Genomic DNA, 17,042 nt, shown 5'->3' with positions numbered 1-17,042 from the left:
CATGGAAAAATATGTATGTTACATTAACAACCATCAAACACAATATTTTGCAACTTGGCAGACTACCACAAATTTTGAATGTTTTAATTGCCCGATACATTGTTTAAAATATATATTCATTGTCATCTTTAGCTTTTATCACCTGAGACTTTGGACATTGCTATCTCTAACAAACACAGAAGGATATCCACTAATGAGAAGTTGAAGACATATTTTTTGTAAGTATTTTTTCTGTCAAAAAAGCACACCCTCAAGGGTGCACAGGGTTAAGACTTTAGGGATACCAAACAAAAATTGTCAGATACAAATTTAAAGGGGTTATAGCTATATTACATGAGACTGCAGACAAATTTAAAATATTCCTTTTGTACTCAGTATATTATTATGGCTCAATAAGGCATCCAGATATAATGTCTCAAGTTTCATGCCCCTACCTTAGCAACATGGGTTGGCTGGATAGAAAAGTTGTCTTTCCCCATTATGTTTCTCCATGGTGATTTGGGACTTAATTGAGAGTGACAGATGGTACAGTTGTTCTGTGTTATTCAAAAGCCCATCCTACCCTCCATATTGGACTGCAGGTTTTAATTGTATGGAAAATGGGCAACCAGTCTAGAAGTTGGTGAAAATAAAAAATATTGGATTGGAAGACCATAATTGGTTGATAAAAGTGAGGTTTTAGTCAAGAGTATTTTTTGTGAGCTTGCAACTGACAAAAATATGAACAATGTTCTACTGATGTTAAGCTCAGAATGTTTGCAGACTTTACTTTGGAACACTCAGAACTAAATTAATAATTCAACTCCCATCATAAACTTATGCACATGCCATGTTATAAAAAATTCAATAACTTTAAATTTCTGGATGCTCAATATTCATCACTATATAGACCCATCCTTGATGCAAACTTATGTGTGGAGAAAGCCACGTGTCCAGCTTCATTTTCTTGATTTACATAGGGTTGAAATATTGTTTCTATTCTGCACCAAAGAATCACTAGTCAATTTCAGTAAAGAGTTTTCCAAACTCAAGACTGTAAAAAAACTAAACTTCCATCAATAAAGCAATGTATATTTTTTTCCACTTAAAACTAGGATAAACTTTCAAAGAACCTTTTTATTACATTTTAATTTGACGTAACCAATCGTGACCAGCCAAACCCATATATAGACTTGGAGTCGCAATCATTAATTTGGGGTTACCTAATACAAGTTTGATTTATGCATTTTTGTTGTTTATTCTTTAGAATATGACCATCAAGGTGTGGTTGTGTGTATTTTGGCACAAAGTGCACAATGAGGTGTGATGCATTGTTGCATATCCATTAAGTGAAATATGACCCAGTGCACGTTTTATTTACAGTCAAGCATCTTTTTAAAAAAATGCCAGTCAATGTACAACTTCACTGTGAGTTCATCTTTAAGGATATTTTAGAGTAACATGATTTATTATGATTTGGACACATTGGAAAGTTTCATTATACTGACAAACAAATGTAGGGACTATATAAAAACAATAATTGTGATAAAACTCCAAAGACTATTTTATATTCACCCATCTATACACTGGTATCCATTCTTCCATGTAATTAGCACCAAGAAAGGTGCACCTGATTTGTTTGGTGCAGAATTGGAAACCCATTTCAAACACATGTAGATCAAACAAATGCAAATGTTCATAATGGTTTTCTAGCTGTATAAGCTTGAATCAAGAATGGGTCTATACCAAATGATATTGGTTTGATCAAGGGCATTTAGCAGCTTTAAACTAGTGAATTTTTAATGTGATGGATGTTTTTATGGGTTTACTAATGGTGCTGAATCAGTTACTATACTCCACCACCATTATCTTCAATTATTTTAAAATCCCTATCATTCACCACTCGATTTACTGGAAACAAATAGTTGCATGGCATAGTTCCTTTGAAAAAGAATAAGCAGGATTACATAATAATATGATTGGTTAGATATAAATACTGTACATTTGTGTGATAACGTGCTGTAAATTTTACCTGTAACAATATAACATTGTTAAAGGTTGTAGTTGTACCCCATCACTCACAGCGCTGTATCCATTTACCTTATCATTACAGGATGGTCACCCATCACTCACAGACCTCTATCCATTGACCATATCATTACAGGTTGGACATCCATTACTCACAGCACTTTATCCATTGACCATATCATTATAGGTTGTACCCCACCACTCACAACACTCTATTAATTGACCATATCATTATAGATTGGACATCCTTCACTCACAGCACTCTGTCCATTGACCATATCATTACAGGATGGACATCCTTTACTCACAGCACTCTATCCACTGACCATATCATTACAAGATGGACACCCATCACTCACAGCACTCTATCCATTGACTATATCATTACAGGATGGACACCCATCACTCACAGCATTCTATCCATTGACCGTATTACAGGATGGACACCCATCACTCATAGCACTCTATCCATTACAGGTTGGGCATCAATCAATTACAGCACTCTATCCTTTGGCTATATCATTACAGGATTGACACCCATCACTCACAGCACTCTATCCATTGACCATAACATTACATGATGGACATCCATCACTCGCAGCACTCTATCCATTGACCATATCATTACAGGATGGACACCCATCACTCACAGCGCTCTATCCATTGACCACATCATTACAGGCTGGACACCCATCACTCACAGCACTCTATCCATTGACAATATCATTATTGATTGTACCCACCACTCACAGCACTCTATCGATTGACGATATCATTATTGATTGTACCCACTACTCGCAGCACTCTATCCATTGACCATATCATTATTGGTTGTACCCACCACTCACAGCACTATCCATTTACCATATCATTATAGGTTGGACACCCACCATTCACTGCAATCTATCCATTGACAAAAATCATTACAGGCTGGACACCCATCACTCACAGCACTCTATCCATTGACCGTGTATTATTGAGGGCATATCATTATAGGTTGTACCATACCACTCACAGCACTCTATCCATTTACCATATTATGGGTTGGACACCCATCACTCACCGCACTATCCATTGACCAATTGGGTTGTTTTGGACATCATTATTGTGCAAGCAAATACCCACAATGCAACAAATATGCACCTTGCACCATCATTTTGCTTCCCTAGCAAACCTTTGTCAACATCACGTATATTCAAGACAAAAAATTGATTTAATCGTTGATAAGAATGTGTACTTTAAAATGATATATAAATTTTACTTAAGTACAAATACTTTTCGCAAAAGCAAGTGCTTGTGCCAAAGAAAGCTGACAAACCAATTTTAATTAGTACAGTCAAATATTGTATTTGTGATGGAGATGATGGACAGGATGATACTGAAGAAAAGCAAGGACTGTTTGCAAATGTTTCATCTTCAAAGTATTAAAATGAAACGTAGATAACAGAACATGACTGTGTCAAATGTCAAAACTGAGTATTCTTGAAATACTTTTAGAAATATGAATTAACAACAATTGGCTTTTTAACTTGAACAAATTGCAAAATCCAATCAATTATAACTGTATACTCCAGTGCTGTATTATTGCAGGCATTATATTATCAGGATTTCCCGAATAATTTTGAACATGTGCAGTCAATTGTTTGTTTACAGATATAAAGCTGTAGCCAGGAAGAACCCAAATCTGTCAGAGCACAGTTTCCTCAAGAATGTCAACACTTTTGATAATTCTGCTTTGAAAAACAATGATCATCACTTTTTTGTAAAATGCATGCAGCTCTATTTATCATCATCAGACGTGTCAACTTTTATGGTAATGACAGTAGGACTGTTGGTCATATAATGTAGGAGACAGGGTTTGTAAAGTGGGAGTTTTGGCATTGACCAGGCCATTTTATCATTAGTTATTATGAATGGAATTCTTTCAGTACATTTCAACATTGTTTTTTCCTCCATTAAATATTCTGAAGTTGGAATTGCAAACTATACAAGATGCATATTGGTCACCTTTTTTGCTCTTTGTTATATGCCTACCAAAGGTCTTGCTAGAATTTTAAAACTACGAGTCAAGGACTCCTATTGTGGTAAACATACAAGTCCCACCAGCAATCCCCTCCAAGAAAATGAAGAACATTGCAGATTAGAAAAACCAGTGATTGCCACCGAGTTTAATTTTCTACATTCTGTACACCACTGACATTGAGCTCTTGATTGCTCTGAATACTCCTTGTCAAGTTGGAATGATTAAATAAAACCTTTTTTATTATGTTTTTAAATCTGGAGAGTTTTGCTCCTGCTCGTGACTGTCTGATTTTCTACACAAAATCGGCAGACTCCTGATTAAATTGGGATAGTTGGCATGTCTGCATCATATACAAAACTCTTTGTCAAACTTGCTATATCTGCATTGGTCTTCATTACATAATACACTCAGTGTATCGTCTGATGTTTGATGATTACATGTCATATATGGATGGTGATGTACATGTCCACCTCACTAGGTTACTCTTGGAATTTCATTCCATGGTAGCCAATATGAACCAAAATTGACAAAACATGCTGATAATCCTGCTTATCGATTAGAAATACAGGGAAATAACAACAGAGAAACTTTTTAAAATCAATAATATTTCAATAATAATAATATATTTATATTTCTTTGCCCATATTGAATGTAAAAATCATGTTAAGTTAAAAAAAAAAATAATTTTAATTTGCACTGTTATTGATGGATTTCAACTTCAATTACATTTGTGTGTTCAATTTAATCATTGCATCCTTTTGTTTTTTGGGTGAAATAGTCAGCTAGTGCAAGCATGGACATTCTTATAGATAAGTTGCAATTTATATTTATTATAAGATGTGCGTGCTACCATACATAAGATCTAAGGCAAATACCGTGATAATATAGAGTTGTTCCCCCATGGAATGTTAAACTGGGTCCGGCACTATATGCTGTTTTATTTACATTTACGTGATTCAATTGACAGATTTTTATAGGATTACGGGATAGAAACTGTACAAATTGTAACCATGCTGCAACAGCAAAGCGGTTTTAATACATACCTATAACAACATTTATCATCATTGGTGGCTCAGTCTCAAGAGACCATGCAAATAGTGCTCTTGAAGTGTCGTCTGTCTCTTCTAGGGTGTTGCCATCGTCTGCTGTGGCTGTGCAGGCCTATGCGCGAGTGACAGTCCCTATTGCAGTTGGTAAAGCATACTGGGAAGTCTGAGTTACTAGGGTTGCTACTGCGCTCTTCGTTCTCTCACGTTTCTCTGCTGCCAACTGGCCTCTCCTCACATCAGCGAATGTTATGCCCCTGCTTAACATCAGTCTCCAGGTGCCTCAGTCCTCAGCCAGCACTTCCCTGCTGTCGGGTGAAATGTAGCATGCCTTCATGTCCCTCTTGCACACATCCTTAAAATGGAGTATGGGGCAGCCAACTCTTCTGGTGCCAGTGGACAGCTGTCCATATAGGATGTCCTTTGGCAGTCTCCCATCCAGTATGCATCAGACGTGTCCCAGCCATTGAAAGTGGCGTTTGCTCAGCAGGGAGTACATGCTGGGGGTACTTGCATGCTGCAGGATCGCACTGTGTGGGATGTGGTCTTGCCAGTTGATTTTCAGGATGCGTTTTAGGCACCATATATGGAAGGAGTTAAGCCGGCTCTCTTGCCTCATGTAGATGCACCTGGTTTCACTTCCATATAGAAGGGTGCTAAGAACGCAGGTCTGGTAGACTTGAATCTTGGTGTGCTCTGTCAGCGCTTTGTTTTCCCACACCCTCTATGTTAGTCGTGCCAAGTTGGTGTTTGCCTTTCCACGCCTTCTGTCCAGTTCCACATCAAGTGAGAGATTGTTGCTGATGGTTGACCCCATGTACGTAAAGTTGTTGACTACTTCCAGGGTGACGCCATCAATTTTGATGGAAGGGGCAATGGTGGTACCTTGCACGCTGACGTTTGTCTTTTCCAGGCTGATTGTGAGCCCAAACTGCTTGCAGGCATCAGCGAAACGGTCCCCCAGTCTCTGGAGGGCATCCTTGGTGTGGGTCACAAGAGCTGCGTCATCTGCAAAAAGCATATCACTGATGAGTACCAACCTCACTTTGGTCTTTAAGTGCAGTCGTGCCAGGTTCAACAGGGGCAATGGTGGTACCTTGCACGCTGACGTTTGTCTTTTCCAGGCTGATGGTGAGCCCAAACTGCTTGCAGGCTTCAGCAAAACGGTCGCCCAGTCTCTGGAGGGCATCCTCGGTGTGGGTCACAAGAGCCGCATCATCTGCAAAAAAGCATCTCACTGATGAGCACCGACCGCACTTTGGTCTTCGAGCGCAGTCGTGCCAGGTTCAACAGCCTCGTGTCGGACCTGGTGTGTAGATATATGCCATCAGTAGACGAGTCGAAGGCGTGGGACAGGAGCAGGGAGAAGAAGATCCCAAAAAGGGTTGGTGCCAGCACGCAGCCCTGCTTCACGCTGCTGTTGATTGGGAAGGAGGCCGAGGAGGATCCATCATACAGGACTGTTCCCTTCATATCAGCATGGAAAAAGATTATCCTGCTGCGGAGTTTTTGGGGGCAACCAATCTTACTGAAAAGTTCAAAAAGGCCCTTCCTGCTGACCAGGTCAAAGGCCTTGGTGAGGTCAATGAACATCATGTGGAGTGGTTGACCTTGCTCTCTCTCTCTCTCTCTCTCTCTCTTCTCTTGTCGTAGGGAGAAGATCATGTCTGTCGTCGACCTGCCTGTTCTGAAGCCGCACTAGGATTCCGGGTACACACGGTCTGCCAGCAGTTGCAGCCTGTTGAGTATGGCTTACACTTTGCCAACGATACTCAGGAGCGAGATCCCTCTGTAATTATTAGTCACTGCGATCGCCCTTGTTTTTGTAAAGGGTCACAATTGTGTCGTCGCGCATGTCTTGGGGAACTGCTCCTTCCTCCCAGCAGAAGCAAAGTAGCTCATGCAGCAGCTGAAGCAATGTTGGTTTCCCACATTTGATAGCTTCGGGCGGGATGCTGTCACTAGCTGGTACTTTGTCGTTTGGAGGGGAGTCGATTGCTTTGCTGAGCTCCTCTTAGGTGGGCACTTTGTCCAGCTCCTCCATGGTGGGCAGTTTCTTTATGCTGCTAAGGGCCGTATCGGTGACTGACGTTTCTCGAGAGTATAGCTATGAGTTTAGTGCACCACCCATCTGGCCATCTGTTGCTCACAGTCAGTGATCTTCTCTCCCGTCAGAGATTTAAGGGGGGGGGGGGGCGCGACCTCTTTCACTGTAGGGTTTAGAGCCTTCTTGATGCCACTGTACGTACCTTGGATATTTCCAGACTCGGCACTGCGCTGGATTCCTTCACACAGTTGTTGCCAGTACTGGTTCGCACACCGTCTAGCGATGCGTTGGGTGTTGCTTCGGGCGCTTCTGAGAGCATCAAGCGTCCGTTCATTAAGACATTTTTTTGTAAGCTATGAAGGCTTTTCGTTTGTCCTCGATTAATCACTATCTACTATCCACACACGGTAAGGATAAGAAAAAAATATCTACTATCCACACATGGGAAGAAGAAAAATATATCTACTATCCACACAAACGTACGCGCACGCATACAAACCCCAGATATACTACCCACACAAACGTACGCGAACTCGTACTAACACACGCTCTACTATCCACACAAAAAAGTAGGTGAATGCAAACACACACACACCACAGAGGGAAGAAAAAAAAAACAAAATATATTATCCGCACAAAGGGAAGAGGAAAAAAAAACAAATATACTATCCACACACGGGAAGAAGAAGAAAAAAAGACCCCGTATATACTATCCACACACGGGAAGGAGTAAAAACAAACGCATTTTCCACTATCCACACACGGGAAGGATTAAAAAAAATATATAATATCCACACACGGGAAGAGGGGAAAAACATTCATTATCTACTATCCACGCGAACGCATGCAAACACATACACACACACACAGAAGGGAGGGGAAAAAACCAAATATACTATCCACACAAACGTACGTGAACACATACAAACGCAGAATCTACCATCCACACAAAGTACGCACAGGCATACAAACCCCAAATATACTATCCACACATAGGTATGCGAACGCATACAAACACACTCTCTACTATCCACACAGCTGGGAAGAAGGGGGAAAAAACAATATCTACTATCCATACAAATGTACGCGAACGAAAGCAAACACACTATACTATCCACACAGAAAGGAAGTGGAAAAAAGCACTACTATCCACACAAACGTACGCGAACGCACATAAACACAAATATACAGACACTCTACAGGGGGAAGAAGAAAAAACAAACCCAAAATATACTATCCACACAGAGGGAAGAGGAAGAAGAAAACAAACAAAATTTACTATCCACACAGAAGGGAGGGAAAACAAACCCAAAATATACTATCCACACAGAAGGGAGAGAAAATAAACCAAAATACACCATCCACACAAACGTACGCGAACAAATACAAACACGCTCTACAATCCGCACAGAAGGGAAGGGAGAAAACACCATATATGCTATCCACAAAAATGTACGCGAACGCATACAAACACAAATATACACACACATCAGAAAGGGGGTGAGTGTTTATAGTCACACTACTCCACACTCATACCAATTGGCAGTTTGAGTAGTCTCTTTTCTAGAGTATTGGGGTAGTCTTGAAAAGGGCTGTTTTTGTGGACGGGGAGTTATGGCAATCTTTTATCGTCTAAGACTCTAAGGATGCGTCCCCGTCTGGCTACAGGCTTTCCCACAGGATATGGTCTACTTCTTCGGAAAGAGAAGGAGAACTCTTTCGTGTCCACACGACAGTCGACAAAACCTCTGTCTGGTTCCTACTGTTGTTGTTGCTGCTCTCTCTCTCTCTCTCTCTGCGTCTGAAGTCTGTACTTCTCCTTCCATTCTTCTTTCTCCTTCTTGATTTCTTCTTTGAAGACCTCTTCTATCAGGTCCTCGGCCACTTTCAGCACCCTGACATTCTCTATCTCTTCAGGTTTGGTTATCAGGCTTTGCTTGACACAATGCAAATGCGCGCAGGCTTCCCTTCGTTTAGTTAAATTAGAAAGCGTCTTCCAAGGTGAACTAGTCAACAATGGATGGTCAGTTATGTTATGTTCAATTAACATGATTTTCGTAATATTATGCATGTATCACGATTTAAGTCAGCACGGCTGGCTGTTTAATTACTTCCGGGGGAAGGAATTAGTGTCTCATCCCCCATGCATTTATGTGTTCACAGAACACTAATTAATGTAGGGCCGTCGTGAGTGGGGATGAACCCAACACTCACTCATGATAGGAAGTTGGTATTCATCTGAGATTGAAGGCACCAAGTGTCAATACAAGCAGTATGTAACGTCTGCTACGATTTGTCGGCAGTGAAGACGTCACATTAGGATTCCTGGTCTCTTTGACGGGTGGAAATGGTTCCACATCTCCGACAATGTACGATGTCCGAGAGAGGCAAAGAAGGCAAGGAACTCGGCAAGCCGGCCATGAATGTCGAGTACTCCAAGAAACGCCAGCCCGTACTTATTTCAAATCTAGTCCAGTTAGACCTGGTTTGTGAAAAGTATCGCTTTTCCATCGGTGATGTGAAACTTGTCGTTGGATTGTTGCACGTGTTGAATCTTGTCGATGACTTTGGAAGGTGTCAGTTCTGCTGGGCTGCTAAAGTCGATCCAAACGGGGGACTTCAAACTGTCATGATGAATGGAAAGTCTCAAGCGATCGTCTTCTTAGGCTTCATATTGTCGTTTCAGTGTGGTAACAAAGAATCCTACATATCGGTGATGAACCCCTCTGCTTTCTCCAACGGTACTTCGGACTTTAAATCTTTAAACTTCACCGTGTACGTGTAAGCCGTAGTACTAAATTTTCTAGAGGAGCGCTTTTCCATCTCTCGAATGTGGTAGTACATTTCAGGGTTTACTAGTGGACTTTAGTTGGGTGTAGACTCTCTAGGTCTGGATTCTGGCTCACTCGTATCATCTTTGAAATTGCTGGCATGATAAATCACGTTACTGCCTCTTATTTTCTTCTTCTTTCTCCACGAAATGATGCGATCGTTTCATCTTGACTGTAAAAAGTCAAATGACTACATTTTAAACGCAATGTCCCCCTATAAAGGGTCAGTGTCTTCCTGCAAAGTACTCGTTTAACTCTCAAACTAACCAGAACTTGCTATATATGTAAGAAGAAAGGGCATTTGGCTACGGAATGTCCAGACCGTCAAAAAAGCAAGACAGGTGTCATAAAGGTATAACGGTACCAATTGCGCAAGTCCAGGTGGGCGGAGCTTAAGGTGTATGGAACATTGTATTCAGAATTAAAGAACAACACTAGCTGTGATTGGTGCATTATGTAAGAGTTGTACTTTCTGTTTGGCTTAAAAAAAATGTTGAGCCTTTTGGCAACATGTGAGTTTGTGTTAATTTCTATCTAGATCATATTTTGTATTTTTTATGATTTTTTTAAAATATGGTACACATGGCTGAAAATGTGCTTGTTGTGACTAGATAACTCTTACCCCTGTCCAGTTCCAGTAGAGTTATCTCTCTTAAATGCAATGGAGTACCTGGTTATGTCATTGTTAAATTGACAATCTAGCATTGTTCTATATGACAGTGTGTGACATGCATGCCCAAGTAGGACAGAAAGTATATTTATTTCACAAAACATTAGCATTGAGGTATATGGAAAAACAATTGGTACCGTGATACCATAAGAGACAAAATTCAAGATACCTGTTATCATTGTCAAGAAAAAGGACATTGGTCTTCATAATGCCCTAAAAAAAAATTACAGGAGCAAGAGGAAGAGAGGGCTTCAGAACAGGAAGATGAGGTACCCTCCCAAAAGGAAGAACCCAGACAAGTCCAGTTTGAGAAAAAAGAGAAGAAAAGAAGTCGAGGAGAAAGTGAGGAAGAAGGAGAAAAAAAACTGTGAAAGTGAAGAAATAAAAAAAAAACGAGTTAACAAACACACAGACGAATTTTTTTTAAAGTATCGTGTTGTGTTGTGTTCTGATTGTAAAATTTGTAACAGAATAGACCAACGTAAAACATTAAGTGTCTCTTGCTTTTTATTTTTTTAGAATAAGAATAAGAACCTACACGCACTCTCTCTCTCTCTCTCTCTCTCTCACACACGCACACACACACACACACCCATACATCATGGGCAAAAAAGGAATTTGGAGGTTTAATTGATTTTGGCAAAATGAATGATATCTCTTCGAGGGAGAGGTGAGTGGCCCTGAAAATGACCGTTGGGTGCTTATTCTTTTTATATTAAGAAAATCCGGAACGGGAAGTAATCAACCTTAACTGCCTTAAGCCTTTGCCACGGCCAAGGCCTACTCCTGGACTTGCTCCTGTCGATGGTGATTTGGTAGAACTCACTAGGGTGGGTATCTCAGGCGTAGTAACAGGGTTGGGCTGTTTGGCCCGGGAAGGTCTTTTTCTCTTGGGTCATAATAAAGAAGTATGATCCAAATACATTTGTTTCAGACTCCTTAACTCTGCTAAAATGTCTAAGAGTACCGTTTCCGTTTGACTCTCACTGTCCTCCTTCTCTCCTAGACCTTGTTTTCTCTATGCTGCTGATTCTTCTTCATGTCGTTTTCTTCTTCTTGCCTCTTCTACTTGCTGTAGCTGTTGAAGGAGAAAAGCTTGTCCTGCTTCTTTCTGCTGATGTAAAATTTTCTCCAATTCTTGGCGAAGGTGCTGGTACCGGAACAAATTCTTGTGAAGAAGAGAGAAAATCCACTAAATCCCAATTAAAATCGGTCTCTTCTGGAAGGAGGACTGTGTTGGCTTTGGTAGCCACTGAAATGCCATCGCTTCTTGTCTCCACGGCCGGTGCACCCCAATTCATCGTCCTCTTAGTTTCCGTTATGTTTGAAAACTTTGTCGCATTGATTCACTGCGCACAGACGCTAACATATCTATATAGGGGTTGTGACGCACATGCAGCACTCTTCGGATTGGAAGACAGACTCCACACTGTGACTGAATTTTGTAACGCATATTGGGATTGGTGAAAAAACTCAATCCGTTTCGATCCGCTCTTCCACTTTAAATAACAGTGGTTCACTACATTCCCTTCACATGTTCTCGTCACACGATGTGGACTAATGTCTAATCTACCCTCGTATCGTCGATGCTGTTCCATACGGACTTACCCATGTATGTCAGCTCATCGTGGATAATCATCCGGATCACCGATACGAGCGTTTGGAAAAGAATCTATGCGGAGAGACATGGCTGGCTGAAGAGAGCCCTTATCTACGGTCCAGAAGTTAGAAGAAGTTTGAGAAAGAGAAGACGAACTATACGATGCCCTCTATGTTAACGGAATGATGTTAACAAAAATAAAACCCCAAAGGTCCTTTTCAGGGCCACTCTATTGCCTCGAAAAGATTTGCTTTCTTGCCTAAAATACTTTTAGTCGGTATAGTTGTTTGTGCCATAGATTGATGTTCATCAATCTATGTCTATGTGTTAATATATGTCTATGTCTCTGCTGTATTTATCTCTACCTAGGGTAGCGCGAATTCAGGTCAGACACTTGCAACATTGTTGCAAGTGTTCCGCCCAATTGAGGTCACCTACATGTGGGGGCTCGGGCTGGTTCGTGTTGATTGGAGTTGATTGGCGGATTGTATCTTCTTACAAGGTGTCCGCTTTATTTTGTTATCGTTATCTAGAGGGTGATTCCCCTCGATGTTGTTGCCCGGATCGAGCAAATGTCAATATAAAGTGTGAAACTTATAGATGGAATAAATATAGATCTGAGCAGATATATAGAACAGAATGACACGAGCCCCCATACAACAATTGAATCAATTACATAAACAATTGTGATAATACGTTACATTAGGAAGATACACCTCTCTTTTGAAATAAATCTTTCACCGAATTTCAAACACAAATATACTTATATAAATAGCCGATCTGTTTTAAAGATAGAATGGGTTCATCATAGAATCGGGTGAACAATAGAAGTCATTGCCTTGTACAACTTCATAACCTGCTTATTTCCGGTTCACTCCAACTTCACTGGGTCTCTTCTTCTTTGTCCTTTCACTTTTTCTTCTTCAAACTCTCTATTGTCTCGCCTTTTTCGGCTCTCATGTATGCATGCATGCATGTATGTATGTTTGTGCGTGGGTAACTTCGATTTTTAACGTAGCTTTAACAATTTGTAGTCATATCGCTACGATGTCTGCAGTGTGGCAGTTTATAGTGATGTCTAGCACAGGGGCATCATGCCGCAGACATGTAGTATGATGTCCCACCCAGTCACATTATCCTGACACCAGGCCGACCAGTGCTAACACTAACCTCTTAATGCTGAGCGCCAAGCGAGGCAGCTGTTAGTACCATTTTTATGAACCTTTCGTATGAGTCGGCTGGGGATCGAACCCACGATCTCCCGCATCCGAGACAGAAAAGTCTACTGAATGCGCAAAAATCGTACATCAAATGCGCAAATCCTACTTCAATTTCATTACTGAATCCATCCTGTTATTAGCAAATTCCCCATAGTTGTCAAACGGATAGGGCAGTTTCCTCAAAAGTGCCAGTTCTAGAATATACCCTAGCAACAAATTTTGAAAGATTAAAACTATCTGCCTAGGACATTACAGATTACTACATTGTGAAAAAAAATTATTTACTGTGGACCAGTATAGCCAAAGTAGAAATTATTATGAATATATGGTCTTAAAATAAGTAATAGAAAAGAGTGAGAACCAACAAGGTTTTGTACAATTCAACAAATAATTTATTTTCCTGGAATACAAAGTGAAAAATTTAAAAAGAACTTAAGGTATTGCGAAATAAATCCCAAATAATCCAAGACTTTCGAACAAGCTCTAATGATTAAAGTTCTGAACAACATTTAGTGGTATTCTAAAATAAATCCAATGCTGGAAGTGTTGATGTGTCTGTAGTGGCCTCTGTCTTAGTGATATGCCAACAGTCTTTGTTGAATCGCAATAATAAATCAAGAATATATCTGTATTTGAAATTTCACAATAAATCAAAGTCTCTATTTCCAACAATGTTATTTTTGAGGTCTTTTTATTTCCAATGATTAACATGAATTCAATAATTTGAATAGATACATTTCAGGCAAAATGAAACACAGGACACAACAATAATGCAACTGATTCTGCTACTTCTTACAGCATCAATAAATAATTTTTCCAGTAACAAGATTTTATACTCCTCTATTTGACCTAGGCCACAATTAGCAGTTTATAACAAACAAAAAATTATTACCAAATTGAAAATGTCATTCTAGATGGTTACAAATGTTTACAAAATAAAATTTTAGTTATAGTTAAAAAGTGTGTCGCTAAAATTTTAACAAAGAGCATAGAAAACAATGTTCTAGACTCAGACCAAGATAGCTATATTTATTTCTATTAATAATGATCCTAATATTAAACCCATGCTCAAATAGAAAATACTAGTTACGTATTAGTTGTTTACAAAATTAAAAATCAATTATTAAGGGTCAGGTAGAAAATAAACATGGTTTTTGACAAGGTCAGCTACAAAAGATAACTTTACATAACCTACAGCAATTAATGAAATAAAAAACTAACAAACAAGCAATGCAAATTAAATATATATAACACCTCCTCTCATAAAGCAAAAGAAAGCTGTATGCAACAAAGCTTCCTGTTATCTATTAGTCAAATGTACATTACATTTAACATAATATGAAGCACCTTATGAATGACACAAATGTATTCAATAAACAACATAATATTTTTACACGCTTGGAATTGCGTCTGCTAACAGGTTGTATTTTTCATTGATGTGGTGATGTCAATATTGTATTCCTGCAACATCAAACCCAACCTTAATAATCGCTGACTTTTGTTTTTCATATTGCCAATGAATGTAAGGGGTTGTGATCATTAAAACATTAATTGGAGAAGGAGCTGAACTAATAATATACACTTCAAAGTTTGCAAAGCCAATATCAAAGCCAAACAATTCTTTCTTAATTGTAGAATAATTACACTTGTGCCTATTTAATTTTGTAGAAAAAAAATAGCACCCTGGATGATCTACACCATTATCATCTTATTGAATCAATACTGCACGAACCTCAACATCACTTGCATCAACGGACATTTTATTTTACAACGTGACGGTTCTTGGATGACTAGCACATTTCAGGTATTCTAATTTATAAGGAACTTTTCTTTCATTTAGGATTTTCATAGACCTTTAAAAAGACTAGCTTGGATTCCCTTCATAATACTCTAAATTCCTCTCACATGTGTAATTGATAACTTTAATAATTAAACTGTTTGTTTAGATTTATGAAACGTATTGGTTTTGCTTTTTTCTGTTCCTTAAGATTTTGACCATAGGGTGGTAACAAGAGTCATTTGTACTCAGAGGTCAATTAAAAGTAAAGGCAGTCAAAAAAACAAAAAACAATCACCATTCCACATGTTTTGACTGTTAATAACTTGTGTGATTTTGTGTTTGTTAGGTCTTTCAGCTTTGTGATAATCAAAAAAAATAAATACTTTATTTCATGGGGTATCTCAGGATAATATACTATTCTACAGCGAGGCCTTCGGGATACATTAAGTTTAAAAGCCCAGAGTGAACATTATTTTCGAGGTTTCGAATATGTGGTTTGTGTAAAAGGTGCGTATTCGTTGGTACGCAAGTTTGTGGATCTATCATTGATACAACAAAACAAATTGACGTACATGAGTAGTGAATAGGGATAGTATAGCGTCAATGGGACTTATCATTAAAAAGACCCTTGGGAACATATAGCGTCAAGGGAAATTTAACATGGAGAAAAATCGTGGGAACATATAGCGTCAAGGGAAATTAACATGGAGAAAAATCGTGGGACTGTTGAGCGTCAAGGGGAATTTAAACAGGGTGGGACTGTATAGCGTCATGGGATTTTTTTTTATAAAAAAATTTAAAAAAAGGGGTAGGCAATGGAAAGGCTATCTCTTTTCGAGAAATATGGCTGGCCCTGAAAAGGGCCTTTGGTTTATGTTAATATGCCCTTAACATAAAGGGCATTTGCGACATCTTCTTGTCCTCAAACTTCGTCTTACAGCAGGGCCATACATCAGAGTCCTCTTGAGGCAACCTTGTCTCTCTATATAGACTCTTCTTATCCACAGGCTGCTGTTGGTCCTGTGGACAACGGTCCACTTGGATCGGACATACATGAGCATGTCCGTCCTGAACATCATTGTTGACACAAGGGTTGAAGATTCAACGTCTGTCCACATGTTGAGGCTCCGAGAATAGGTGAATCAATGCAGTGAACGGCGCTTATTTATAGGGACAGGAAGGATTGAAACGGATTGAGTTCATTCACCAATCCGAACACGCGTTACAGAATTCAGTCAGCCCGCATCCAATCTGAAGAGAGCAGTCTGTGACGTCACGTAGTCTATATAGATTCGCTAGCGCTTGTGTGCAGTCAATCTATGCGACAGTGATTCAACATGACGGAAACTCAGAAAACGATCCAATGGGGTGCACCAACAGGGGAGACTGCCCAAGGGAACCCGGACTTACTTTCAGAAGAGGTGAATTGGGATTTTGTGGATTTTCTCTCCTCGCAAGAATTTGTTCCGGAACCTTCGTTACCTTCTTCATTACCGCAAGTGGAAAATTTTAGACAGAGACAGAAAGAAGAATTGGAGAAATTTATGCAACGACAAAAGGAAGCGGAACAGGCTTTTCTCTTACAGCAACAGCAACAAGAAGAAGAGGTAAGAAAAAAACAACAGCAGCAACAGCAAGAAGAAGTAGCAGCAAAGAAACAAGAGGGTGAAAATCAAACGGTCACGGTACTGTTGGACATTTTAGCGGAGTTAAGAAGTCTGAAACAAATGTATCAGACTTCTTTATCACGACCGAAGAGAATACGACCTTCCCGAGCTAAACACGTCAACCCTGTGACTAAGCCTACCGTACCACCCT

The sequence above is a fragment of the Sinohyriopsis cumingii genome, chromosome 1, assembly GCF_028554795.1.
Source record: "Sinohyriopsis cumingii isolate HCF-2022 chromosome 1, ASM2855479v2, whole genome shotgun sequence".
Classification (NCBI taxonomy): Eukaryota; Metazoa; Mollusca; class Bivalvia; order Unionida; family Unionidae; genus Sinohyriopsis; species Sinohyriopsis cumingii.
The sequence above is the reverse complement of the archived record's forward strand: the minus strand, read 5'-3'. Positions refer to the sequence as shown.